Source organism: Phyllostomus hastatus, unplaced genomic scaffold (genome assembly GCF_019186645.2).
Source record: "Phyllostomus hastatus isolate PE091 unplaced genomic scaffold, TTU_PhHast_1.1 phas_contig_198, whole genome shotgun sequence".
NCBI classification, from domain to species: domain Eukaryota; kingdom Metazoa; phylum Chordata; class Mammalia; order Chiroptera; family Phyllostomidae; genus Phyllostomus; species Phyllostomus hastatus.
Genome location: NW_025333715.1, coordinates 5,864,108 through 5,891,697, shown reverse-complemented (window position 1 = coordinate 5,891,697; position 27,590 = coordinate 5,864,108). Strand labels below are relative to the sequence as shown.

The following is a 27,590-nucleotide window of genomic DNA, read 5'->3' as shown; positions in this document are numbered from 1 at the left end:
CTTGAACTTTCCATTTTTATATTGTGGAAATAATGATGACCCTGTTCAGATACAACTCAAGTTGAAGAAAATTCAAGCTGGCATTATTAAAAAGAAAGTCCTTCTTGAAAGAGTTAGGGGAAGCAAATTGCTTCTCTTAACTCATTTAACAAATATTTACTGAGCACTACCTGCTATGACCAAGGCGCTCTATTGATTCTATACCCGAGTCTTCTTTACTGTTTCAATTTAAAAAAGGAGCAATTATAACCAAAGAAAAGTTTTTTTTTATTAAAAAGGCAAATCTTGAGCAAGGTTTAGGTATAATGGGGCAAAGAGATAGAAAATGATACCATTTCACAATATAGAATAAGTTTAAGTTTTAGAACCCCAAATAGAGTCTAACATGACGCACTCCTTCTTAGCCTTCAAGGGATTAATGCTAGGAACATCCTGTGAGCCAACATTTTCCTCTTTATCTTGGATCTGGTCTCCAAACTCTGAATGGTGCCATTTAGCAAGCAGCAACATGTCTAATTCTATGTGAAAGATGCAACGTTGCAATCCATTTTTGGCAAGAGCAAAGAGAGAGGAAGAGGCCTTCACAAGTTGCACTTGTTATGGGAGGCAGGAACTTGGGAGGGTAAGTTATAAATCTGAAGGTAAGAACTAATAGAGTTGAAGGTGATGGAAACTTAAAAATCCCAGAAATCCTGTAGTCCAACCAGCTCAAGAGAGAGTGAATCCCAGGCCTAGTTCATATCTGACTGTGGCAAAACTGAGGCTGGAACACATCCTAGCTCAGAGCCTTTCCTTTTTTTTTTTTTTTTTTTGTTAGGGTAATATGGGTTAATTGCACTAAGAAAGCATTCTCCCTGGGATTTTAATATTGTGAGTGATCCAGAGTGGTATTAAATAAGTTCTCCTAAGAATTCTTAATGTTCCTCTGGTTGCATGGCTATACCAAGGGAAAATGAGAGATTTCCTTAAGACCAGCAGCAGCCTGCCAATGCACTATCTCTAGGATTAGAAATTTTCTTATGTGAACATAATGGTTCAGGGGGGAAATTGTTAAAACTGAAACCAAGCATAAAGCAGCAAAAGTGTTTCAGTGAACTCCTCTTGCATTTTAGTTCAACTTTGGCAGCAAGAAAACAAAACCACATAATCTAAGGCTCACGCCCAACTCTCTGAAGCCCCATGTCTGCTAGTTCCTGTGTGGTTTGCCTACAGACTGCAGTTCTGACTGGGGGGCGGTTTGGAGGAGGGAGTAAGAAGTTAGGGAGGAGGAGGCACTACTAATGGATCTGTGATGTGAACCCTCTTTTTAGTGTGGTGGCTGGAAGGCAGCACAAGGTGGATCCGTACCCTGAAATGGCAGTAATTTGGATGTGAATTCATCTTTCTTCTTGCAAGAAAGGATTCTAATAACTCAGTGTCAAAGCCAAGTCATAGACTCAATCTCTTCTCTTCTAAAAGGTATGTCATTATGCAACATCAGTCCGCATACTCTAGCGGTCTTGAATAGTTTTATAGTTTGCAGAATGCTCTCTGTGAGTCGGATCCTAATCCCATGGGCTTTCCAATTTTGCTTATAAGATGTTGTCCCATCTCTTAATCTTTTACTGTAGCAATGTGTGGTGAGAAGATTTGACTTCTAACAAGCAAATGAACTAGGAAAGGACTTGTTTCTTACCCGACCCATTACACACACAAAAAACTCCACTGATGGCTTCTGAGAGTTACAAACGTGAAATTCCACTTCACCATAGCATTAAATTCACACTGGGGGATTGGGGTGAGGGGCTGAGCAACAATGAATGAACACTAGTACTCTGAGGTCAGAATTTCTCTCGTTGCTCGCATGTCTACTTCTGTTAGCATTTATGTCACCTTTACAAGTAACTCCAATTTGGATCCCTTTACAAGAAGAAAACTTTGTGCTGAAATAGATTTTGAGAGGGTGTTGCCTATCTTTGTCTCTTTATTAACAGTTGATGCTATATCGCTAAGACTGTATTTAGTTTAGGTGTCTTCTTAAGACAACTCCTCTATGCTCTTTGCCTCACCTGTTCCTGAAAATGAGAATTGAATATATCTACCCAGGGTTTTACTAACTTTAAAATATTGTATTTACATATCCAAAATTGGGCCTTGTTCATAAAGCATATACTACGTGATTTGCACAGTACTGAAAATATGCATCCTCAGATAAATTAAGAGGGAAATGGTTAGGATCCAGAAATCCAAGGGCAAAGGTTGCATGTTGCTGGTGTCATGTCATCTGAGAACGGGAAACCTTGGGCTGAAGACTCTTTTGTTCCATGCGACTGCCTCTGCAATAGATCATTTAACTCTTTAGTGCCCTCCCCCACTTTCTTTCTTATTTTTGGTTTCGAAAGAACATTTAGTGTAAGTATATTCTGCTTTAACAACCCAGTATTGTTTATAAAACTTCATATTTATAAAATAATTTTAAAGTGATTCTCTTTACAAAAAGACCCATTACTAAACAAAGAACACTACATAAATAATCACGTAAGTGCATTTAAATTTCAAGTTTAAAAAAATCCTAATTTGTACTCTTTTTGACAACTTTGTTTTTGTAAAGAGAGACAGCTCTATATCATCAAATTAAAATACCTTTTTAGATTGAATTTGGAATGTCTCCCATGTAATAAACTGTAATATTATTCTCCCTAAATTGTTATAGATTTTTATCTTTTTAAAATGACTTTACTGAAGCAGAAGGGGAAGAGGTGATCCCTTTGTTCAATATGAAGAAATATCTTTATTGCTAATATAATATCCTTTTCAATATCTTCCATATCTGAGGTCATGATGAAAATCCCTTTCATTTTTTTTTAATTTCAATTGTTCTACATCTATGTTATAGGGATATTGTAAGAATAAATGAGTCAACCTAGATAAGAAGTGCCTTAGGAAAAAGGTGCTATGAAAATGCAAAGTGTTATCATTGTTAATTATTTCTTTGAATCTTGGTCGTTTTCTTACCACCTCTTATACAAAAGATATCTGGTTCCCTTACTGCCTGAAGCCATCTCTTATAAAACCACTGCCTCCTGGAAGAGCTGAAAATGACCCTAGTTCGTGCTTATTTACTGATTCTCAGAGAATAACAACCACTGGTGTTGGTGACTTGTAGGGTTCGTGCCTAAACTTGAGCAGAACTTGCCTCTTTTCATGGATCTAGAAAAGTCTACAATTGTTCAAAAAATGTGTTATTAAGTATGATTCCTTCCGGATGTCTTAAACAATAGTTGTTGCTTCTGGTTTAGTCCTAGACACACAGTCTTCATTTTCATGCCCTTGTAAAACAAACTCAAAACTTGGTCAAGAATCTTTCTGACCTATTGAATCAAGGGCACGGTCAGTTGGTCCCCACCTTGTCCATCTCAAGTATTTTGCCAGCATACCTTGATCTGTAAAGAAATAACCCAGCCTCATGCCTCTATCTATCTGTCTATCTATCTATCTATCTCTTTCCTTTTTTTTTTTTGCCACTTTACAATCCTCAGGAAAGTATAGTATATAAATAAATATTTACAAACATTTATTGGACATTCACTACATGTCAGGCCCTGTGTTAGGTGCTGAGTTCTCTTCAACAATGTCAATACCAGTTTAATAAGCTTGAGCCAGTAGGAATTTAGTAAAATTTTTTAGTTTTCTTTTTAAATATGAATTCAGAGGCAAACATTTTATAGAATTTTTAAAAAGCTAATACTAAGTACATGAAAATAAAAGTCTTTATTATCTCCAAAGATAAGGAATGTATCTAATGAAGAAAGTGAAAACAATGTTCAAAAATAAAGTTGAAATATTAGTACAATGAATACCTCTATACTCCGTAGATTCAACAGTTGTGAACTTTTTGCCATATTTGTTCCATCTGTATGTACTTCTCTCTGAACAACTTGTAAGTTACAGACAAAATGATGTTTCACCCTAAATAATTCAGTGCTCATCTAAAAATATGGACATCTCCTCCATAATCTCGATGCCATCATTATACCTAAGAAAATGAACAGCAATTCTTTAACATCATGTCATAACTAGGCCATCTCTGACTTCTGCCATTTGCTCCTCAAATGTTGTCTATACCTTTAAAAAAAAAAACTTGATCTGATTTTTAAAAAGGAAAACACATTTCTGCATTTGGGTTTTATGTCTTTTTATTTGACATTGAACCTTTTTTAAAGGTTAAGCCAGTTGTTTTGTGGAAGGTTCCACGTTCTGGATTTGTTGTTGCCTCATGGTATCATTTGTTTCTTCCGTGACCTCTTGTATTTCCTATAAACTTTAATTTAGAACTAAAGCATTGATTCGAGTTCGATTGAGTATGCGTTACAAGGTTCCATACTGTGTCTCGGCAGGAGGCACATAATGCCGGATTCGCCCTCTATTTGTGACGCTCAGTCTGATCGTGGCTCCAGGCTGTGATCTCACTCCAGGGATCTCTCTTTTGTAGAGGTACTTTTTTCTCCTTTGCAATTAACAAGTAATCGGAGCAAGTGACACTTTGGGACAGTGATAATATACTATTTCCCAGCAAACTATCACCAGTGACTTTAGGTGACAACCCTTGCCTAAATCAACTATTCCGTTAGGGGTCATACACATTTTAGTACACTTTGAAGGAGGATTAGACATGCAAATTCATCATTATCAGCAGCAACAGCAGATATTTATTGAGTGTGTAAGTGCAGGTGATAACAACCATCATAATAATAACATTTAATGAATGTTGTGTAGCCAGACAGTCTAGGTTTGAAACCAATGCTTCAGTTACTATCTGGGCCATCTGGTACAAGTTACTTACTCTTTCTGTGTGTTAGTTTCCTAAGCTATAAGATGAGAATAACAATGACACCTATATCATCATATTGTTTTGAAGATTAAATAGTTGATACTTATAAACTTCCTATAACAGTGTCTGTTATTTTTCAAGCACTTTACAAGTATTAAGTCATTTGCTGCTCATAATGGCACAATGAATTAAGTGCTAATACTCTCCTTCTTTCATAAGTGAGGAAACTGAGGTACAGAGAGATTAGGTAGCCTGCACAAGGTCACTTACCGAATTTTTCAGACTGTAAGACACACTGGACCATAAGACACACCTAGGTTTTAGAAGAGGAAAATAGGAAAAAAATTTTTGAAGCAAAAAATGTGGTAAAATATTTAATAACATAAATAACATAGGCCACTGCCCCCCCCCCAAAGCAAGCCAGGTAAGCTACATTCAGACTATAAGATGCACCCCCCTTTTCCTCCCAAATTTGGTGGGGGATGTGCATCTTATAGTCAGAAAAAATATGGTAACTAGCTGGATTTAGCCCAGGTGGTCTGATTCTGGAGTATTCTCTCTGAAAACTGCCACAGGTAATGAGAAGTGACACAAATGAAACTGAATGGAAATCAGTAACAGAACCCTCTGCCACACCCCAGTCACCACCACCACACAAGTTTTAAGTTATTGAAAATCTGAGAATGTTGCTACCAAAATGTATTTGTTTTGTCTCTCTGAAGTACAGCACTCTGTTAAGCAAAGATGAGTTTACTTATTGCATTTATATAACTTAAACTTTAAACATGAAAGATAATACTAGGAACTGAAAAATGTAGAACAATGAAGGAAGAGGAAGGAAAAAAACTGAAAGGAATAATATGAGAGAGGACTTAGGAGACCTCAGAGCCTGAGGGCACAAGATGATACATTGATGTAGTCAAGGGGGAAAAAATCCCTCTCATTTTTCACCTTCCTGTGCTGTATGAGATTTTACCTCTAAAACACAAGGGTATAGCCACTCTCAGATTTATGAAAGACCCCATGGGACGATGGGTGAATCTCGCTGGAAGGTAACTTTCCTAGTTGGTGATCTCACACATCAGAGATTCTGTACATCAGCCTCTGGCTTCCGAAATGTAACTGCAACACAGAAGAGGCCTCGTAGGCTGGCTACTGGTCGCCACCCCAGCAGGGGCCGGACAGAAGGGTTGCGGCGCTGTCTCACTCGAGCCTTTATAAGATTTTATTTATTTATTTTTTAGAGAGAGGAGGGAGGGAGAAAGAGAGAGAGGTTGCTGGGGGCCATGGCCTGCAACCCAGGCATGTGCCCTGACTGGGAATCGAACCTGCGATGCTTTGGTTCACAGCCCGCGCTCAACCCACTGAGCTACGCCAGCCAGGGCTCACTTGAGCCTTTGATGGCCACTACAGAAGACTCGAGTGTCATTTTCTAAAAAGAACTAAAAATGAATGAGAAAAAAATCCAACGTTAATAATCTTTTCATGCATTTCTAACACAGCCATTGCTAAATGGGTTCTGCCTTTTTGTGTTGTTTTTCTTTTAAATCAAAAGCAGCTTAATTGGCCAATTGGTCATAAATATAAAAGTTTGTTTTTCTTCACACCTCTCAGCCTTCTCGAATCACAGGTTTAACCTGGCAGCCTACCAATGGTTTACGATTTGTGCTCTTTGTCTGGTGCTTTCTGAGGAAATACTGGAAACAACTGGCTGAGAACTCAGTAGGACTTCAGTAAATAATAAGTAGATACTTTTATGAAATGTGATTTAAAAAATTTTTTTAAATAACTAAGAAGTATTACTAGGGAAGTACACAAGTAGAAAAAATCTGGTTGATTTGTAATTTGAAATCATATTCATCATTTTATAAGTCACAGGTTTTTAGCACTTGATGAAACAAAATGCGAGGGTAGATTTGCTCCCCTCCTGTAAATAGAGTTATATTCTAAAAATATGGATTGTTGACTCAGTAAGGCTGTCAGGAAGATCTCAACCATATGCTAAATCTAGGAAAACTGTCATATTTTAATACATTATTTGAACTCTCTAAGTCGATCATAAATACATTGCTGTCCAGGACAGCACAGAGGTTCTTACTGGCGGTGGTGAGGTGCGGGGTGGAGGGGAGTGTCAGAGACACATGTACGGAGCGGAAGAAAGCTATAGAAATTCTCCCCGGGGGAACCAGCGTGCCCAGCTCTCATCACACGCTCCTTTACACAGAACTTCTAGTGGGCCAGTGATCCCCGGAGTCCATCCCCATATCCTCGACAGGAAAAATTTCCTTTATTTGGAGTTTTGTCTTATTTTTACCTTATAAAGCCTTATAAAGCTTTTAAAAAGAAGAGTTTTGACATGTTATCTCATTCGATCTGGCTGTGATCTTTGAGGAAGACAGACCACATATTTTAACCTCTCATGTTGCAAAGTAGGGAAAGCAAAGCTCATGCGGTTAAACGACTTGCTCGAGGTAATTTTGCTAATGCGGCCAAGACAGGACCAGAGCTGGTGAGTTGTAGCCCGGGGCGCCTTCTGTTACACCGGTCTGGGCACAGCATTCCGGGGATGCATTAAGGAACCTTTAATGGGGTTTCTGGAAATCTGCATTCTGGCTCTACTGGAAACTACCTGTGTGACTTTTAACAAGATGTTATAACCTCTCTGGGCCTCAGTTTCCTTCCTGGTCAAGTGAGAGTTAGGGCCACATGCTCTCTAAAGCCCTCTTGGTTCTGTTGCAGACTCCCTGGGGTTGAGAACAGAAATGACTTGTTCTGTGATAGATGGCAAGACCTTTCGACCCTGCCCTGTAGGTCATAAGAGCCAGCGTCCAATTCATGATGGGTCCCTTCGCAATGTCCAAATCCTGTTAGAAACTGTAAACTTCAATAGTGCTTTGATGGGCTGTTCGTGTGTTGTTCTCCTGGTCGCCTCATTTCTCTGCAGGGCTGTCTCACCGCGATTTGGGTCTAAGTCTGCTCTGCACCAGGCAGACATAACACAATCTATTATTTTCTCTCTTGGGTAGTTCAGAGTATAATATGGAAATAAATAATGCTGATGGACCTATTTTGGGCTTAGACCTTATCCTTCTAAAAACGTTATTCCTCTTAAAGCACCCAAACCTTCCACCTGATTTTTCATTATTAAGAGTTATTTTTGTATTTCTTTAATATCCCTGAAATTGCTTGGAAATCTGAGATTTATGTGACAGCCTGCAGCACCGAACGCAGAAGCCTTGAGACAAGAAGGATGTGATAAGCTTTGGGAAGTATTTGGAGAATCTTTGAGTCAGAATAATTAGGACACATTTGTATGTTAGCATTTGTTTCAGATTTATAAAGTGTCCAGAGCATATGCTGCCAAGTACACAAATCCATGATACAGTCCCAGTTTAATTCTGAGTCTCTCTGGGAAGCTAAAACAAGCAGAAAATTCTCGTGCTCCATATGTCAGTAAACTAGGGTTTTATAACACCAATTATCAAACAGTGGAACTGCAAAAGCAAGGGTCTGCTACACATTGGAGCAACCCCCCACCCCCCATGCTCTAGGCCTTTGGACCGACCCGAGCCAAATACCGTTAGCACGAGCAGGCTGGCTTCCTCAGTAACCAGGAAGGCGGCAATCTCTGTTTGTGATTATCGGCTGGTGATAGGAAATTGGGCCCCTGTTTCTCAGTCATTTTGCTCTTTGAGTTTTCTAGAAGAATTTCAGGCCGGTGAATGGAGTTATATCAACTTCTTACAGAGAAGGATGCAGTTCGCTCTGCACTTTGTCAGGTCATCGGACCATGGGAGGCAACACTGTCCGGGGCTGACAGTGACGGAGCGTGAGCTCAGGAGGGCTTGTGGGTGACTCGGTGTGCCCCACACGCTCCTCTGTCCTCGAGTGAGACCATGCTGTTCTTTAACCTGCTGCTACCCAGGAGACTTCGGGAGAGGCAGGCATTGTTACCCTGAGAGCATTTTTATATCTTTGATGTAATAGAAACACCTAATACTTCATTTATAAAATGCATAACATGGTGATTTCTTATTTAAACAAATCCATTTCGTGGAATTTCTGTTTTCTAGACCAATAGTGTTAAGAGACCGCCAACTCGTATCATAAACCAGATACTGTGCAATGTTGCACCTCGACACTTAGTACCCAGTAAATATCCAGATAATGAAGGAGAAATTGCGAAGTTAAAGAATCCCCCAGCTGGAGAGCAGTTCCCAAGACCTGGAACAGGCAAGATGGAGCTCTTAGAATGTAAACTCTGTTTTTCTCTAGCGTGGATACATACCTTTTATCTTAAAAATGCAAGCTTTAGGGCAAAGGAAGTTTTACTACACAGCCAACTCTGTCAGCTCACATTATTTTATAAAGTGAAGGTTCAATTAGGTGTTATTATCATCAAGAGAGCAAACTGCAAGGCTTTGTCATGTAGGCACTATAAAAAATTACCTGTCTGGTTACTTTAATTCACCTTTTGGCTCCTGTCAACAGATATCCCCTTAGTCCCCAGTTCACTGTACCCAGATGTACTGAGAACATTTAAGGTAATAAAAACGAAAACAAAATAGGGTCCTTTTCCCTAAGGAGCTAACAAGCTATTAGGGAAACTGGGACAAACAAAAGAAAATGCTACTGCAGTGCGAAATTCACGATGAGGACACAGTAAGTGGCTCGAGGCGGTGCTTTGTGGAGAGGGCTCTCTGAAGGAGGCGCACCTGCAGGCAGAGGGAGACGGCTCGTCGAAGAGGCATAGATGCATCCACAGATTTGCACATTTCGGGAAAATCATAGGAGGAACAGGGTCTTCTTCACTGAAGATCTTTGCAAATGACAGAGTGGAAGAAGGCTCCCATGATTTTTTTCCTTGGGGATCTCAAAGTTCAATTTCTGCTGCTGGAAACCATACCTCAAGCTCTTTTCCCAGAAACACTGCTCTGCTCTCACTTCCAGCTATGCCCTCCTCTAAGTCTTCTCTTCCAAACACAAATATCCTTCATTCTTTTGACTACTCTCCTATGATGTGGCTTTACAGACTCTCACCATTTTAAGTGTTCACCTCTGCCAGACTTCAGTTTAAGGCCCCTCCTAAACCACGGTGCCCAGATGGGACAGAGCTCTCCAGGAGCAGTCTGATAGATGCAGGACACCATGGAGTAACAGCCTCCCCTGATGTATACCTTATACTCCTATTAACATGGCCCAAGATTGCATAAGTCTTTTTGGCTTTGATGTCACACTGCTGACTCATAGTGAAATTGCGGTCAAATAAAACCTGTGAGTTCCCATGCACCACTGTGAAGCCAGATCTCCCTTACCTAGGCACAGAGGTTTAATTGTAGGGAAAAATTTATTCCTTTTACACGTAGTCATATTGGTTACAACCTATCAAAATATTTGAGAACTAGCATATTAGTTCTCCCAGCAGATGAGCGGGTGTTTATTTACTGGGAGGATATAGCTAGTCTCCTGCTGGGTCCCCGGCAGAGGCCTCTAAAGGGTCAGGACTCAGTTATCTCCTTCTTGTCAATGAATTGTCTGCAGCCCTGGACAAGTCTATTGTATGTCTTTAGATTAACTACTGAGCCTTACCCTTTGTAACTGTAAAATAGAAGCAAACAAATATGAATTTGCATATCCCAAGGACATGCAACAATGAGTCAGAGGTCTACAAAACTCAAAGTAAAAGTTACTCAGAGGCAGTACATATAAAAGAAAGAAATTTTTCTTTTAAGCCCTTGGCAGCTTTCAGAAGAGTTGATTATCCTTATCACTCACTATATGATACAGTAAATAGCATTCATTTTTGCAAGTGTTTTGAAGTTATAGTTGAGTTGTCCAATTTGGGGTTGTAGTAACATCATGTGATGTCAATATAATTTCAGCGCACAATTACTTGTAATTTGTGTAAACACCATAAGGTACAGTATATATGTTTTATTGCAAGGCCCTGTTTAAAGTGGGTCTCCTCTCTCCATCCTCTGCCCCAGCCCCACCCTCAACCCCAGCCTCTTTCGTTAGTAAAATGAAATAAAACAAGGACTACAAAGACCTTGAAGTTTAGGTTTCCGTCACTTTTGGAAACCTCTGAAAGTCCTGCCAAAATGCAGTAGCTCAGCAGTCCATAGGCTTTCATTCCTGGCCAAAGCAGAGAACTGACAGGTAACTTGTATAATATTTATAATTTCAAGCTAATAGAAATGTCACATTTCAAAACACATGCTGTGAGCAGTCTCATTCATTATAGAAAGGTGCATTCAATGTCTACAGCGCAAATTTTGATGTTGCTCATGACCTTGAAATCATTAATATTCAAACTCCACCCCAACCCCTCCCCAGTGACCTTGCCCAGGGCCTTGCTCTGCAACAGGAGAAGGTCTAGGGATGCGCAGTGCCGACACCACCTGTGCGTCCGCCCCTTCGAGTTGAGAGCATCAGACCCTGCCTCTCACCTACTGAACCAGAACCTCAACTCTAACAAGACTCCCCTGGTAACTCCCGTGCACAGTCCAAGCTGAGAACTGACCTAGGGTGAAGGGATTTCGCCCACTTTACCCATTGTCTACTTGTGTCATAATACAAAATTTACAAAATTCCATTTGGTGCTTATTAACAGTTTAGAGTTGTTAAAATTTTATCAGATTTAAATATTCTATATAATCCATCTATTTCTCAAAGTATATATAACTGGCTTCAAAATACTCTTGCCTTTCTGGGTTCCTGTAGAGCAGGGGTTTTCAACAAGGGGTGATTTCGATACCCCCTCCCCACCAGGGACGTTAGCCAATGCCTGGGGATATTTTCGGCTGTCCCGGTGTGAGACGGGGGAGAGAGTGCTGCTGGCATCTAGCGTGTAGAAGCCGGCCAGCAGTGCTGCTAGTGACCCTACAATGCACTGGGCAGTCCTTCCGTACGGCAAAGACTTAACCAGCCCCAATGTCCGTAGTAATGAGGTTGAGAGGCCCCGTTATAGAGGTATACGGATTGCAGAAAAAGAGTCACATGTGCAGCCATGCACAACAGAATATCATAGGAACATGGAGCCATGTGGCATGACAGGATATGGCCAGGCAGAGAACAAATAGACTGGCAGCTGCCTGAGGGGCGATGGTGGGGGCTTGGGAGGAAGGAGAGGCGTCTAGGACCGATAGTAAGCGGTGCTTTGTGCACAAAGACAGTCAACGTTAGGGACCAGGGCTGGGGCCAGAGACTGCATGTGAGGGGGGTGTGGGCTAGAGAGACACGCGGCTCCGGTGCTAGGCGTGATCTCAAAATCCTGTGAGACCTGGGAGTCAAGAAAGGATTCCAGGTGTTAGCATCGGGGTGCACGGTGGGTTTCAGGTAAATCCAGGAAGACGTGGACTTAGGAGCAAAGCAAAATCCCACTTGCGGGAACTGGGACACCTCGGAGCCAGGAAGCTGCAGGGGATGAGCACGCACAGAGTTAGCTGAGCTTCCAGCCAGAGTGAGCTTCCTAAATCCCTCCCAGCTGAGCAGTGCTTCGAATTGAGTTTGTTTGCAGTACAGTTCACTGGCAGGAAGGGGTCAAGTGCTTCCAGCTATGGAGGCAGGAGGGGAAAAGCACCGGTTTTTTGCACCAGTTCCTGGCACCAGCTACTGAAAAGTGAAAAACCATGGGATAACAAGTGGAATAGTATTTTAGGGGCCCTCCAGTTCATTTCCCTACTGCAGGGCACCTAAATCATTTTAGAAGGAGTATCTACTCTTCAAATGTAAAATTTCCCGAGAAAGATTGCTTAAGGACCTGTGTTGATGCCTAATCCAATCTAAACCAAAACTTCTTCCACATTCCTAACCCTAAATCCCCTGCTGAGAGGTAAGTCGACTTTCTTTAATCTTACCTTGCACACAGGGCTCATGCTAATGCTCCGTAAAGGTAAATAGCCCAAACTACCTCCACACCTGCCAGGCCCCGCCTTCCCTTCTCCGGGCTTGAGAACCTCAGTTCCATCAGCACGTCACCTTGAGTCTCTGCTCAACCTCATATCCCTTCGCTATTCTCCACGCCCTCTCCAAGGTTTGTCTGCTGGTGATAGTCATGACCAAAATGTATTTATTAAGTATATGTTGCGTGTAGACTGTCCTTTGACCACAGAGAGCAAAGGAGGGAAAATGTAAAAGGATATATGTGATCTGGTTGGTTTTTATTAGTCTCTCTTCTCTCTCCAAGCTGTCGGTCTTTGCCAAGTCCGTAGTCCAGCTGGAGCAATAGTCCTTAGGCTAAGTTCCACTGTAACATTTTGGTTGAAATGTTACAGTGAAGAAAACATCCTGCAGATGCTTTTGCTGTGGCCCTCAGCTAAGAACAGTAGAGTACACTATCATATAAAAATAGCTCCGATTGAACGTAGCTGTAAATAAAACGGAAATAAATGCATTTGCTCAGTTCCAGAGAAGACATTGCAGTGTCATGTGGACTTTTTTTTTTTTTTTCAAACAAGCTGCAAAACCAAGTTCTTTTCCACAGACAGGGATTTGTTCAACAGTTCACTCACTTTGCTGCAACTGGATTAATTCCATTTCACATCATGTCTCTAAGTGGAAAAGAACCGTAAACTGATCTGCAGCAGGCTGAGTGGATATGATGATGTGCCCAACGTCAGTAAGATTTATGCTGACTAGATTGCAGCCATCACGGTGGGCTGGTTGTTTTAGCTCCTGTAAAGTAGTTGCAAAAGTGCGCCACTTCAGTATGTGCACTGGAAAGGGCTTAGCAAAGGCACAATAGATCGGAGATGTTGCAGAATGAGAGGGAGCGCAGATGGGCAGAGTGAGATGAGCATCCCTCCCCTTCCTCGTGCTGCAACCACTCTTTCCGCTCCTCGGTGTTATTAAAATTTTATATATACATTTTCATTTTACCCCATACTCGTGTTCTAAAAGCCACCATTTTAGATTTTTGAATTGCTCTACACGGCTCTGCTAAAGACATACACCCAACCCCACTTGCGGTTGAACGGGCTTGCTGTGTGCTCAGCACTGTGCTAAGAGCCGCCCAGTAGTGGACCGCCACCCCCACCCCCCTCACTCCACCCTCCGCCCTCTGCGGCACACCGTCTCCCCTGCATCACTCGCCATTTCCACAGACACCCCTCATCAGCGTCCCAGGATTCTCAGTCTCTGCCCTGGGACCCTTCCTTTCATTTCCCTCGAATTGCTGCTTTGTCCTGGCTTGCACTTACACAAGAAGGCTGCTGGTAGCAATTTGTCTGATTTCTATAGCTGGTAGTTTCTATAACTAGTAGTTACTTTCCAAGGAAGTAGCTTGTGGAGATGCGCCTGGGGTGTCACGGGGCTGTTAAATGAATCAAATGTGATCATGTGTATTAAAAAAGCCATTAGTGAAGTGTAACGTGCTCTCCAAATGTAAATTATCTCTACATCTTATGGTTTTAGGATTGAAAAGCAGCTGGGTGACATAGTTATTAAAATGTAGTAAGACTCGATAGCACAGTTGAAAAAGAAAATCAGAAAATCTGGGGCATTGACCGCCCCATCCGCAAGCTGGAGGCCTCCGACATTTCTCACAGCCGAGTGCATGCACTGCCCTGAGCGCGTGCACTCTGGGCCACGGACCACGTCTGCTCACCGTCCTGGAACAAGGCCTTCATTCTGGCCCGAGCTCCCCCATGCCCCGCACAGTCACCTTCCAAAATCCCAGCCTACCTTCGAGGGCAAACCCCAAACCTACCCCTTCTCCCGAGCTCTTCCCCCAGACAGAATTAATCTTTTTCTCTCCAGCATTCATGGCAGCCTTATGGCAGAATTATTTATGTGGGTATTGATCTCCCTGAATTGACTGTGACCTGCTGAAGGGCGTCTTCCTGGCCCTCCCACCCTCCGTGAATAACAGCAGCTCAGAGTAGAGTGGCCAGAGGATAAAGGAGAAAACTCCATGGGCCAAAAATGCCCACGGAAAGGTTTTCTTCCCAGAGGCTGGTCTCAGATATGGAAATGTCTTTGGGTGAGCAGCGTCTGGGAAGAAACACCCCGCTGAAATGGAACAGGGTCAATTAAATAGACCCATAAAAACCCTATGGGTACATGGAAGCTTCTATTTCTTCTCTGTGCTTTTCTGTACATTTCTATTTAAAAATGATCTTAAAAAGACTGCATCCTATTTAAATGTTAGTGAGTTGAATAACTTTCTAATTTGATTTTCAAGCCTAAAAGTCCCTCTGTAGTTTAAATTACAGAAGTCATTCTTTGCTCCCCAGCTTACCTGTACTTATCTATACTGAACACGGTCCCCTTGAAACTGGTAGTTCTTAGGCTGTGTTTCACACAACGACAGGTTGCACTGCACCTTTATTGAAAGGAATTCTTTGTGCAGGGCGTGGGGCTTTTGGAGGATGAGAAGTGCCACTTTTTCTCATATTTTTAAAAATCCATGAACTGATTTAGTATTTTAATACTTTAGCAGAGCAGAAAGTATTTTTTAGGAATCATGTCTGAACAAACCAACCATATAACTATTGCCAAGTACATAATAAATGCTCAGTAAATATTTTTAGAATAAATCAAAGTGCTCTGCACTTCTGAACAAAATACAACTTCAGTCATTTAAAACAGAACCCAATGGGTATAGTTTCCCATGACTGCTCTTTTATGTTCATTAGAAATCATAGAAAAAAATGGGAATTTGGGGAAACAATTAGTCACTGTTATGGAAACTGTACTGATGCGAGCAGATTGTATCTTTGTTTACAGTGATTTGATACCCAATTATTTGAGGGTTTCGTTGTCATCTGTGTTGTCACTATAATGGAAGATTGGCCCACAGCCCTCATCCGACGCCAGACTCTCGAGCGTCGCCCAGTTCTCCCGGCAGCAGCCCGGGCCTTCCCCTCTCTCGCTCGGAGCCCTGAGTCCTGGCGCAGACCCCTAGCCTCACACTTGGCCAGCTTCCCCGATGACACCGCCGCCCTCCCTCCCCTCCCCCTGGCAGAGGCTTCTTGTCCTCAGATATTACACCCTGAAATTGGGAGCTCTCAGTGAGTTAAAAAGGGAAATATAGAATTACCTGGCTCTATCAGTGTTTTAAGTGTTCTTGTAGACTGAAATGAGAGCTCTTGTATAAAACCACTGAACTCTTTCTTAAGATATGCTAATTTTTCTCTCTCTCCGATTGAACTGTTGACCTTCTGGATATATGACTAGTTATTACCTCAAATATGTTTGGAACTATTCTTGCTCTACCCATTCTAAAATGTAATTAGCGCGAAGACACTATTGTGGGAGCACATCACCTGGGGCTGGGATCTCATTAGACAGCACAGATCGAGCAGAATTGAGCATACTCTGCACTTAACAAAGAACCTCCTAAAAAAAAAATCCATGGCACTGGAGGAAAAGTTAACACTTTCGTGAGCCCTCTCTTGCCCCTGTATTGATTTGTGTAAGAATCCAAACCGAGAGAGTGTCGAGGCTCTTCTGTCTGAAAAATGAAAGCAACTTTGTTTTCTTAGCGGTCTGCCTCTGCGATGGGGCTGCTGTCACAGGGTCAACCAAAACCAGAATAATTCCTTTTAGAGCTCAAGCTTTTCCCCTCAAGACATGCAAAGAATTTTAAGACAAAATATTTATCCTTTCAACAGCAGATGTTACAGAGAATGAATATTCTCTAGGAGACAGTTAACAAATGTGGGAAAACTGGGGCCCAGGGAGGTGCACCCGCTCCCCAGTTATTTACGCTGCTCCTTGAACACCGCCCAGCTCTTCCACCGCGGAAGGAGCTCTTTATTTTCTGGACCAAAGACCATTTCACGCTGCCTGCTCAGCTATTTCCGTGTGCGTGCCTAAGCCTGGGACCAATCCCAACGGTTATTAAGCCTTAAATGAATACTAATGAAGCTCCTCATCCTGGGATCCCAGAGCTTGCCATTCTGGTTCATTCCAGGATGCCCTGGCTGGACCCTAAGTGATCGAAACTTTTGGGAGAACACTTGCCTAATTCTGTCATTCACCTCATTTATAAATCTAGAATGTGTTTCAGTGTTCAGAGATGCATCATATAAACAATAATTTCTCATTATTATAACATTGTTCACTAATTGCACAAATATTTCTGACCTAAATTTATTCTTGTCATGGCCGTGTGCGCAAGCAGAGTCTAGTTTGTCTCTACAATATATCAGTACTGTATTAATTAGCTTTCCAGTGCTGCCCAAACAAGGGAACAAAAGGCTCTATCTAAATCATGAAACACAAAACAAAGCTAACACTTCGTTAGTTACATTTTAAGGGCAGTCTCAGCATTAGGTAGCGCAGCAGAACGTAGGCCTATTTTTAAGAGAAGATAATAGAAAACTCTACTCAGTTAACAAAACATTGGTTTATCACCTACCGTGCACAAACTCTGAGAGGCAAAAGAGGTGAAGACAAATAAAATTGACTAATTTTGCTTGATAGCCATAATTAAAGGCAATAAAAGGCAAGTTAATATGTGTTTTGATTTAGTATCAAAATAGCTTGACATATAGCAGACAGAACCATATGAAATTGACAGTGTCTGACAGTTTTTTACCAAAGGAAGTTGCAATTCATGATTTGACCTAATGTGAAGATACTCTTGTCATGCTATCCCAGTTCCTAAAACATTATACTGTTTGTTTCCTTTCTGTTTTTTAAATTAAACAATTCATTTCCAGTTGAAGCTGTCATTAGACAATCTATAGAAGGTAAAGACAGGTCAGAGATTTGACTCCTGTTTTTCATATTTATTTTTGTAGACTCAAAAATAACATATATTTTGTAGTTTTAAAGTTTTTGATTACATGAGATGCTGTATTTGATTTAGAGTCACAAACCTGCTGCCTGTTCTTCGTGTGATACTCCCTAACTTCGGGTGATACTCCCCAACTTCGGGTGATACTCCCCAACTTCATGTGATACTCCCCAACTCATGCCATTTCCTTCACGATCTTCACACAAAGCTGGCTTCTCTCTTCCCTTCTTTTCTGCAGAGATGTTTGGTTGTAGAGCACTCCATTTATTTGCAAATACTTTTCTATAGGTGATACTTTTCTACATCCAGTCTTGCCAGTCTGGTTACTGAGAAATCAGAACAGGTTACTATATGTGTATTCCACTAAACACATTCTTCTAGTTCCATCAACAGTTAACAAATATTTACCAGGCACCTATTTTGTGCCAGCAGTGGAGTCGGTCCTCTGCCAAACATGAAGTTGTATCAACAAAAATGTATGCATTAATATAAGTCCAAACTTAGTGCTAACTATACAGGCCAGGCACTGCTCCAAGCACCTGATGTGTATGAATCTATTTAACCCTACCCAAGGGGGTAGATTTCATTGTTTTACTTATCTTGAAGATGAGGAAACCTGAGGCCAGAGGGGTTAACTGAGCTTCTAGAGCCCAAATACTTAACTAAGACACCAAGAATTTGTCTGGTTATTGTGGGGGACCCAATGTTAGAAAACAAGTGCTTTTCCCAGACCATGAACCAATTAGTGTGATCAGTTAGCAGTGCCTCCTAATGCCCTAAAATAGTAAGTACCAACCCAAGCCAACTTGTGTATAATGTCACAAGACACATGAGCCTATCACACTGGGTTTACTCCCAGCTCAGGACGCTAAGACGCTGAGACCCCTGTGAGGCCCCTGACAGACACTGGGATGCAAACCAGCACACTGAGCAGCGCCTTCGTGGAGAGTCACATCTTACCCCAAATCTTATCACAACCCTGCAGAAGGCCGGCACTATCAAGAAAATGTTCACTCATTTTCCCGTTATGCCCAATGTGTGAACACCGATAACACATCTAAATTCGAAGAAAATCAACAGAAGTCATCTCAGTCAACCTGAAAATCTAGTGACTCATTCACAGCCTTTTCACAGAGCTCCTGCTGGGCCGCCCTGGTTCTCCCGGACCAGCCTCCGGGCCTCCTGCAGCCGGAGTGCAGCTCAGCGCTGATCATCTGCACTGCGGATCGGGTGAGCGCTGACTTCCTTTTGCACAGGCATTCGAGTTGCTCAGCAAGCTGTCCCTGTTTCTTGCTGACAGTGATCCCACTGCTTATGTCCCCAAGGCAGGCTGAGCAAGGTCGCCTTGGAAAAAACAACAGGGAAGAATATGCTGGGTTTTTAGCCTCAAGAGTAAATTCCATCTCTCTGAAGGTAGTAAACACAACATCTAAATTTGACTCAATTTATGTCGTCTTATTAATATGTGAATATATGTGGATGCTTAAACCATGTATGCAGACTGCTTAAAACAGAACAAAACAACATACTGCCTCATTCATTAGAAAGATGAGAGCGGGCAGGCCAGCTCACCAGAACAAAGACAAGGGGGTGCTCCTCTACACACATGCGCACACATGCTCTTTGGTGTGGTGACGTCTACAAGACAGTTAGTTGCCCTGGCAATGAAGGGTAATAAATGTTTTCAAGGATTTTTGTGTTAAATTTAAACTAGTCACATGAACTTACTGAGCTCCTGTGAGCTTAGTTTCAGGCCTCCATCCTCAGATAGAGGTCTGGCACCGATTTCTGCCACCCTGGCAAGGCAGTAAACAGGTGCGGTAAAGGCAAAGGCTCAGGGGCCAGGCAGCTCAGGCTGGAATTTGAGTTCTACTGTTTTCCAGCTGTGCCACTCAGCTAAGTTACTTAACCACTCTGTGCCTCCTTTTCCTCACTTGTAAAATGGAAGTAATCTAACTAAAATGAACCCACTTGGGTTTGTTATGGAGCTTCCATGAAATAAATGGTAAAGCGTTTGGAACAGTGCCTGGTTCGGAGTAAGCCCTCCACATATGTGAGTTACTTGTTGTAGTAACAAAATGGGCTCACATGTTCCAGTTAGGACACCATCGAGCTCTTTTTTGTTTTTAACTTTAATCTTTTAGCACCTCAGTCTCATTTCTTCTCTTATGTGCATGCAGAAGGAAGATGGTTAGTCATCCTTGGAGTACAATCTTTTATTAAAAACCCTCATTAAGTCTCTTCAAGTTTCTTTTCTGCAGTAAAGGATACAGATTACTTAATTATTCTGTTTTACATGCTTTAATCATTTATTTGACCTTCTCAACCATCTGCAGGTTTATAGTATGTGCAGAAATATTATCTAGGAAATTTGGTTCTGAAATTTGTTATCATCTGCATCCATTAGCTCAAATGTTTAAAATCTATTGTTTATAAGAGCAAAGTTAAGTTCTTTATAGTATTGGTTGATTACAATACATTGCCATAGTCACCTAATTTTCAAATGCATATTCAGCACAAGCCAAACCAGAAGAGACCACAGGTCATTCATCCATTCATCAAATATTTATTGAGGGTCTACTATGTGGTACATATCAGATTACAAATAAGACACTCCCTACTTGGAGGAACTTTCAGCTTAGGAGGGAAGACACAGACATAAGCACACCATTGCAAAATGCTGCCATTAGGTGCTGTACTTAAAGCTAGAAGGTGTCAGGATAACCCTGGGGGAGAAGGGAGGGAGAGTTCAGCTCTGCTTGGTGGGAACAGGAACAGGAAGGCTACATGGAGAAGGTGACTTTGGAACCATATGAGAGAATGGCAAGAATTGAGAGGAAAGGAGAAAGAGAGTATTCAGGAAGAAGAAGCAATTTGCTTGTCGTATGGCCAGGGTACCTTCCATGGTGAAGGTATGAGTGGGGCCCAGGGTCTAGGAAGGGTGCAGAGATACAAAGCTGCTCAGGTCAGCTGGGGCCAGGCTGGTAGTGACCAGACCAAGAAGCCTGAGCTCCACCTACAGGCACAGGGAGCCAGGGGAGGGCATGTTTTACAGGTCACTCTGGAAGCAGTGAAGAGGGGACACTGGAGCATTTGAGCCTAGAGTCGGGGAGAAGCGGGTTGCAGCAGTCATGGAGAGAAATTATAAAGCCTGCGCTGAGGGAAAGGTGATGGAAAGAAGGGAGCTGATTTAAAGTATATTTAAAATATGGGGTTTAAAGACCCAGGAGAAAGGGCTGCTAGAATTGGGTAAAGAAGAAGAAAGAGAGGGAGAGGTCCAGAAGGAATTCCAGGTTCCTGTGCAGACCACAGTGGGGGCCATGGCCGTATAGGCACCATTTAGGGCCACAGTGGAGCAGGCACAAGTCGGCACAAATCCTTCTCCTGAAATGTCCCTCAGAGACATATGTCCCATTGCAAGTTGGTGGGGAACATCAACATCACATGCAAGGAGCCGTATGTGGGTTATTCTTTCTAGAATACCCTTTAATATAGGGAACACATGAGCTAAGATAATGTTTGTGTAGGGCTCTTAATTTTTAATTGTCTGGAAATTAATTTTCCAAATACAGTGTTCGCATTATCTCAGTTACCTATGCATGCCATAGTATAGATCTACTTGTTTGCTTACTTGTGATCTGTCTCCCCAGCTGAAAGCAAGCTCTGTGAGGTCGAGGGCTGTGCTGCTTTTCTTCACCTCTTCATCCCCAGCACCTCAAAAGGTGTTTGACTCATGACAGGTATTCAGTACACATTTGTTGGTAAAAACGAATGGATTTCCACATGGGTAAAAAGAAACAATTCTGTCCTTGACTAATGTGGAAAGAAAAGAAAAGAGGAAAAAACTTGGGCTTAAAACAGTTTTACATGAACAGATCTAATTTGCAAAAATGAAACTGGAGTTTAAAAGCTATCTTTCTTCCTGAAGCTCTACTTCTGGGAAAATCACAGCTGCCAGCTTACGTGGCGGTTTTAACTGCCCGGTTACAAATTCTGCGCAGTTGTACATGTTGGCAAAGCTCAGCTTCCTTCAATGCTGTTGGATCAGTGAGGAAGTGCTGATTTTCCTTATTGATTTAATGCCAGTTCCTCTTTTGTGCAAAATCCCATGTGCTGCTCAATGGAACACGGACAATAAAAACTGAACATCGGGACCAGAATTCAGTCACTCATGTTCCTCTCCAGTCAGGTGACGTTAAACCATTTCTAATTTCAGTCTGGAGTGTTCAGTCGTTTTCCCCTTTAAATTTAGCAGAGTGATTATTCCTCCTGATGGGTTGCACATATGCTCCTTTTGATTTGTGAAATAGCTCATTCCTGGATGAACTTTAAGCTCCAAAGTAACGCATATGAAATACTGTTTATGAATCATGAGAGAAATGTTTCACAATCTCATTACTCTAAAATGGTTGCACCAAACCACTCTCTCCAAGTTTTTTTTTTTCAAGAGAGAGAAAAAAAAACCTTCAGGCTACAGCACTATGATTATAATAATAATCATACTTCCCATGGATTTTACTCAATAGTCTCAAAGAGGCTACAAGGTGGAAAACGTATTAGCATCAAATGTTTCCCATGAGCAGGACACTGTGCTAGGTGCGTAGATTACCAAAAGTGGTGAGGTGTGGTTCCTATCCTCCGGGGCACCCACATTAGCTGGAGAGGTAAGACACAATCCACAAAGGGCAATTAATAGTCACAAATGAATGACAGGGTCAGTAGGTATCACACAGGGTTCAGAGAAGAACAAGGTGACCAAAGAGCTGAGATGGACTTGAACTTGAGTTGGACCTGAGGTGGGGGTCTGGAGTAAGAAAAGGCACAGCGGTGGAAGCATTCATGGGTATCATTGCTAGGGGTCTCATGTGGCTGACGCAGAGGTTGTGGCAGGTAAGGAGGGAATAGCTTGGGTGTGGCCTTGAATGCCACTCTAAGGACTTTGGACTTGATTCTGTAAGTCAACTGGAACCACTGAGAGTTTTTGAGCAGAAAGGATGTGAGCTAAGCATGCTTTACAGAAACTAAATCAAGCAGAGATCTGTGCTATGAATTTAATTGGGGTTGGCAGTTTCAGAATTGAGATAATGGGACGCTGACCCAGGCTGGGGCCATAGGATATCTCCGCCATACATTACATTTCCGTGAACCCTTCTTAGGGACTCCTATAGAACTGTGCTCCGTGTGCCTAGCTGTCTCCACACTCTAAGACAGTGAAACCGTGATGTTATTGTGTGCTGCACAGAGCCCCACGGTTTGTACATGGAACGGGCCCAGGTGTGGTCTACATGCAGACCTCAGAATCTAGGCAACTGGCAGTACGAAAGCTGGGAGGGACCTCAGAGCCTGCAAAGTCTGGCTCCTCCGCTCGCCGGTTCAGAAGCCGGCTGTGCTCAGTTCACACAGCTCACCAATCGCAGAGCCAGGGTGTGTCCGCATCTCCTTACCGCACTCCAGCAACGCGTCCAAAGCAGGTCCAAATTCTGCTTTGGGGTGTGTGTGTGTGTGTGTGTGTGTGTGTGTGTGCGCGCGTGCGCAAATTCTGGCAGACTCCAGAAGAGATTTTTGGCCCCCTAACTGAGGTAGTTGAAATTCTTTTCCTTAACTCTCCCCAGACCCCCCGCCCCAATCCAGTCCCTCCCTGAGCCTGCACTGCATTCCTGCCCACTCCCTGCCTCTGTGCTGTCCTGCAGTACCTTCTGGCTTCTCGCTCACTGCTCACACCCTGTGGTTTCTTGTGGCCTGCCACTGACTGTGCCGTCCTCTTTGTCTGGAACACTTTAAGGCCCCAGCTTAGGGCACGTTACCTTCAGGAAATGCCCCCTGGCCTCAGCCCCTCCCCCAGGCAGGCGAAGGTCTCCCTCCATGGAGCTTCCACACTACACACACAGAGTTCTATCGCTGTGTCCCCATGATGTCTTATAATTGTCTGTTGATGGGCCTGCTTCCCTCCTGCCCTTCAGCCGTGAGCTCCTGGAGGGCAGGAACTGTGGGGCTGCATCACTGAACATCCCGTATCTAGCCCAGTGCGTGGCACATACTTGCATTTAAATGTCTGCTGAATGAATGAATGACATTTGCCTTCTTGTTGTATTCATTCATTTAATAAATATTTATTGAGCAATTACTTATAATCAGCACCTCAATAGTCACACTTAAATGTCAAAATATACCAATGCACTCAAGCTCCAAATTATGCATGCATCAATTATGCATGTAGGGTGTTAACACGCACACGCAGCAGGAACTGCGTACATAACCACACATACCGGAGCTAGCAAATGCAGTAAACTGCGTGCCAGATGTCCCTGTAATTTACAAAGACCCAAGAACCAAAAATGACAGTTAGCTCCATAAGCCCTCTAAAAGAAAAAAGAAAAAATGCAAAAGAACAAAAGAACCTCAAGCAGAAGGAAGTGGCTATGTTTTTTTTCTGTGCACTCGAGCCGGGGGTGGGGGAGATTTATCAAGCTTTCTATGCTGGGCAGGTTCATGTAAGTCTGAGTTCCTCAAGGGTTGGCTTTAGGAGCTGTTAGGAAAATTCATTGCCATGCAGGAGTCAGGGGACTGGTTTTTATTCCACTGGAAATTGTTAATGGGGACGGCATTAGCGGCCCCTTATTGCTCTGCCTGATAGAGAGACAGCAGGTTTACCCAAGCAATTCTGGAGCCCTGATCACTGCCAATTAGGGGAGCATTGTCTGGCTGACATAATCAAGTGAGTATAAATATATTTATTGTGATTAGAATGGGGGAGGGAAACAGCAGGAAGACTGAGGCAGAGACCGCCCACCCCCCCATCCCCCCACCCCCCTCCCCGCCCTCCGCCTGGCTTCAGCTGGCTCAGCGCGTCTGTCACTGGGGACTCAGTTAAAGCAGCCGCGGGCTTTCTAAGGTGGAAAATTCAGTGGAGAATTCAGGACTAGAACTGGTTTTTCCCAGAAGGGGCCCTGTCTGTCTTTATTTTTCCTCCTTGCTTCTTCCCTTCTTTTCATGTTCGTTTCTGCGAAAGCTGAATAGAGAAGAGAAACCAGATGCCACGTTGATCACATTCTAATTCTGCCCTGTCGTCCACGCCGCCCCCACTTAGCTTACCTGCAGCTCAGAGAGATCGCTGGGACAGCACTGTGACGGGACCTGCCGCCCTCTCTGCCTGCCTGGCTGTGCAAGGCTGTCTGGCACGGGGTTGCATCTCACTGTGGACGTGTGGGGCTTCCGTGGGAATATCTGTGATGTGTCTCGGAGCTGGGGTTGAAAGAGCCCAATAAAAATAGTCCCCTGCAGTGGACTAGATGTGGAAGGAATTTCTCACATTTTAACAGCTAAAAAGGAGGGCGGGCGTTTAAGTCCCATCTGGTGGCATTTTTGTCTGACTGGAGCCTGGGGTCTGTTTAAGCATCTGCACACATTTCAAAATGCAGGCAGCACCTATTCATCCCCAAACAAATGGCCAAAGGCATTGTTACAGAGGAATCTGTGACTGAATTTCAACTCGTGGCTGGTCCATCAGACACGTGACTTTTCTCTCACCCTTGACTGTGTGATAACAGCAATTCCAGAGCTGAGCTGATTTCAGCTTCTTTGCTCAGCCCCTCTCGTGCGTGCTGCTCTGTTCTGCCCCTGAGGGCCGAAGGTGCTTCCCAGCGGCTACCGCAGAGTGAGGAACCCCCAACCTTGGGTGCCTTGCTTCCCTGGGTCCTGTTCCCTTTGGTTCGTCTTCACAGCTGCCAGTGGCTCTCAGCCTGTCTTCTTGAATATTTCAAAAACGGTTTTATTACTGGTAGCAGAGATATAATTTGTGACCATATAAGGGAAGGTGCAGATACACAAAATAATAAGGGGCCCGTGTAAGAGAAACGTCATTTGTACAGATCACTCAGCCTGAAGCCATCTGACCACTCTTAATCAGCCTGATCCTGCTAAATAGTTCCTTCATCAGCTGCTCCAAAGTTGTAAGGCCAAGCTCTCCACCCAGCTACCAGAAAGAAGCATTTCTTTTGCCTTTCAGATTATTGTGGACAAAACGCTTCTTTTTTTCTGTCTTCCACGTCTTGCCAGATATATTGTTTTTTTGAGAACTAGAGCTCATTTATCTCCAAGGCAGAAAGAAAGTCATATTTACCCATTAACAAATTACCACATACAGTGAAAATACTGAGGAACTCTCTTACGTTGTTAATAAATGGTTTATTAGCCTTGGCTGAACCTTGACCACTGTTCCCTTCAAGTTGGGTTAATTTTCTCTCGTTGGTTTTTGTTGACTTATAGCAAATAGAATTTGGTTTTCTGTTTGATTCTGCTTTTTGAGGAGTGGGCCTGCCTCCTCTGGGTCTGTTTGTTTTGTGAGTAGGTCGGATTAAACCCCTAACATTTATCAAGTAGCCTATTGTGTTGGGTGTTCTGGGTTCCTGTGAAACACTCCCCACTTGGAAGTTGGATGAAGTCACTAATCTAAATGTTAACTCCCTCCGAATCCATTATTCCTTTTGCTGTGTAGATGGGGGCATGCAATAGCCATACCAAGAGACAGTGGGGTGTCATAAACCGAGCTTGAGTTCTGTCGTCTGCAAGACCTGCATTGTACAGCAGCACAACCTTGGGCGCCTTGCTTCTCTCTTTTGGTCTTGCACTCTTTGTTATGAATGCTGGTGGGAAGAACAGAACAGTCTGTTCTTCTCTGCTGTTCTCCTTAATGAGACCAAGCCAAACAGACAATGAAGAGCCTGGTCTAACTGCCTAACGATAGTACAAATTGCATATGGCTGTAAGAAGGTCTCTTTGGCCTGGGTGTTTCGGTGACATTTAGTGTTGTATTTGATGCATGCCACTTAGCTAAGGGGATCAAACCTCTCGAACACACACAAAGCTCTTGATCTGGTTGGACATTTCGTCTTAGATCATTTTGATTCTTTTTACTTAAAGAAGTACTGATTCTTTTTACTTAAGAAGTACTGATGGTACTTCTTACCAGGAAGTAGTAAAAGAAAAGATAGCAGTCCAGTTAATGGTACTATATGCCAGCTTGCTGGTTTTGAAACTATACTATGGTGATGTAAGATGCCACCATTAGGGACAGCAAGATAAAAGGGTGCGGGGGAACTCTCTGTACTGTTTTTGCAATTCCCTGTGCATTTATTATTATTTCAAAATAAGAAATTAATGAGAGAATAAATAGGAATGGGATTGCAATCGGAGAAATGAGTGCTAATCTTGGTTTTAGTCCCTTGCTGGACCGTTAGTGACATTTCGTTCACCTCTTCCTTGCCTTTTCACATATCGAATTTGTGAGTAGTCGGATGAGAGCCAGGGCTCATTTTCCTGTAGAAGAGAAGAAAGAAGTAGGATGAGCCCAGAGAACCCCTGCCAACATCTGATTAGAGGTCCTCCTTCCTGCCTCTCCCCACCCCCTTTACCTCCACAAACTTACCTCCTGCATGCACACTCACCTGTCCTTCCTTCCGTCCCACTCGAGGGGAAATGCCCCACCTGCTGCTACAAGTGAACTCCTTCACACGCACACAAGGCATCCACCCGTTCCCGCTGTCTCCAAAGGCTCAGTCCTTCTACACAGTCTCCCCTTGCGAGTTCCTCCTTACCTGGGGTTTTAACAACCACCCATGTGAGACTAGCTCCCAAATGTACACGTCTACTCAGACCTTTTTGCTGAGATGCACACCTACATACTCTCTGCCCCTGACTGGGAACCTCTGCCGAGGTGTTTCACATTTCAGATTCCTTCCAGTTCATCTCTTCTTCCTGTATTCCCTCATCTCTGAAAATGTCATTGCCATCTACCGTATTGCTCGAGGCAGAAGTATAAGAGCCATTCCAAGGCTCACGCTGCCCCGTGCGCAGCCTCTGGCCACATGCGCAGTTAAGTACTTCCGATACAGCTGGTCCCAGCTGAAATGTGCAGTAAATGTAAATATACACACCAGAATTAGTTCAGAAAAGAGAATACAAACTATTTCAATAATGTTTTATACCGATTTCATGTTGAAATAATATTTTGGATCTATTGGGTCAAGTAAAACAAAT

At 42.9% G+C, this 27,590-nt stretch overlaps 1 protein-coding gene and 1 long non-coding RNA gene across 5 annotated transcripts in view; one reads left to right on the top strand and one right to left on the bottom strand.

Moving 5' to 3' along the window:
* The first annotated feature begins 594 nt into the window (after positions 1-594).
* Positions 595-27,590, top strand: part of GRAP2 (GRB2 related adaptor protein 2) — a 64,788-nt gene continuing 37,792 nt past the window's right edge. The window contains exons 1-2 of one of the 4 annotated variants that reach the window (XM_045834810.1): positions 595-622; positions 1,311-1,458. The gene's annotated coding sequence lies outside the window, so the exon portion shown is untranslated. Of the gene's footprint in view, positions 623-1,266; positions 1,459-18,689; positions 18,786-24,112; positions 24,271-27,590 lie in introns of those variants that run through there. The other 3 variants (XM_045834812.1, XM_045834809.1, XM_045834811.1) reach the window with 3 other exon arrangements.
* On the bottom strand, positions 17,533-21,358 carry LOC123816076. Its single transcript, XR_006785223.1, has 2 exons — positions 21,187-21,358; positions 17,533-17,881 (listed from the first exon to the last, which is right to left on the bottom strand). It is a non-coding gene; the product is annotated as an uncharacterized LOC123816076 (long non-coding RNA).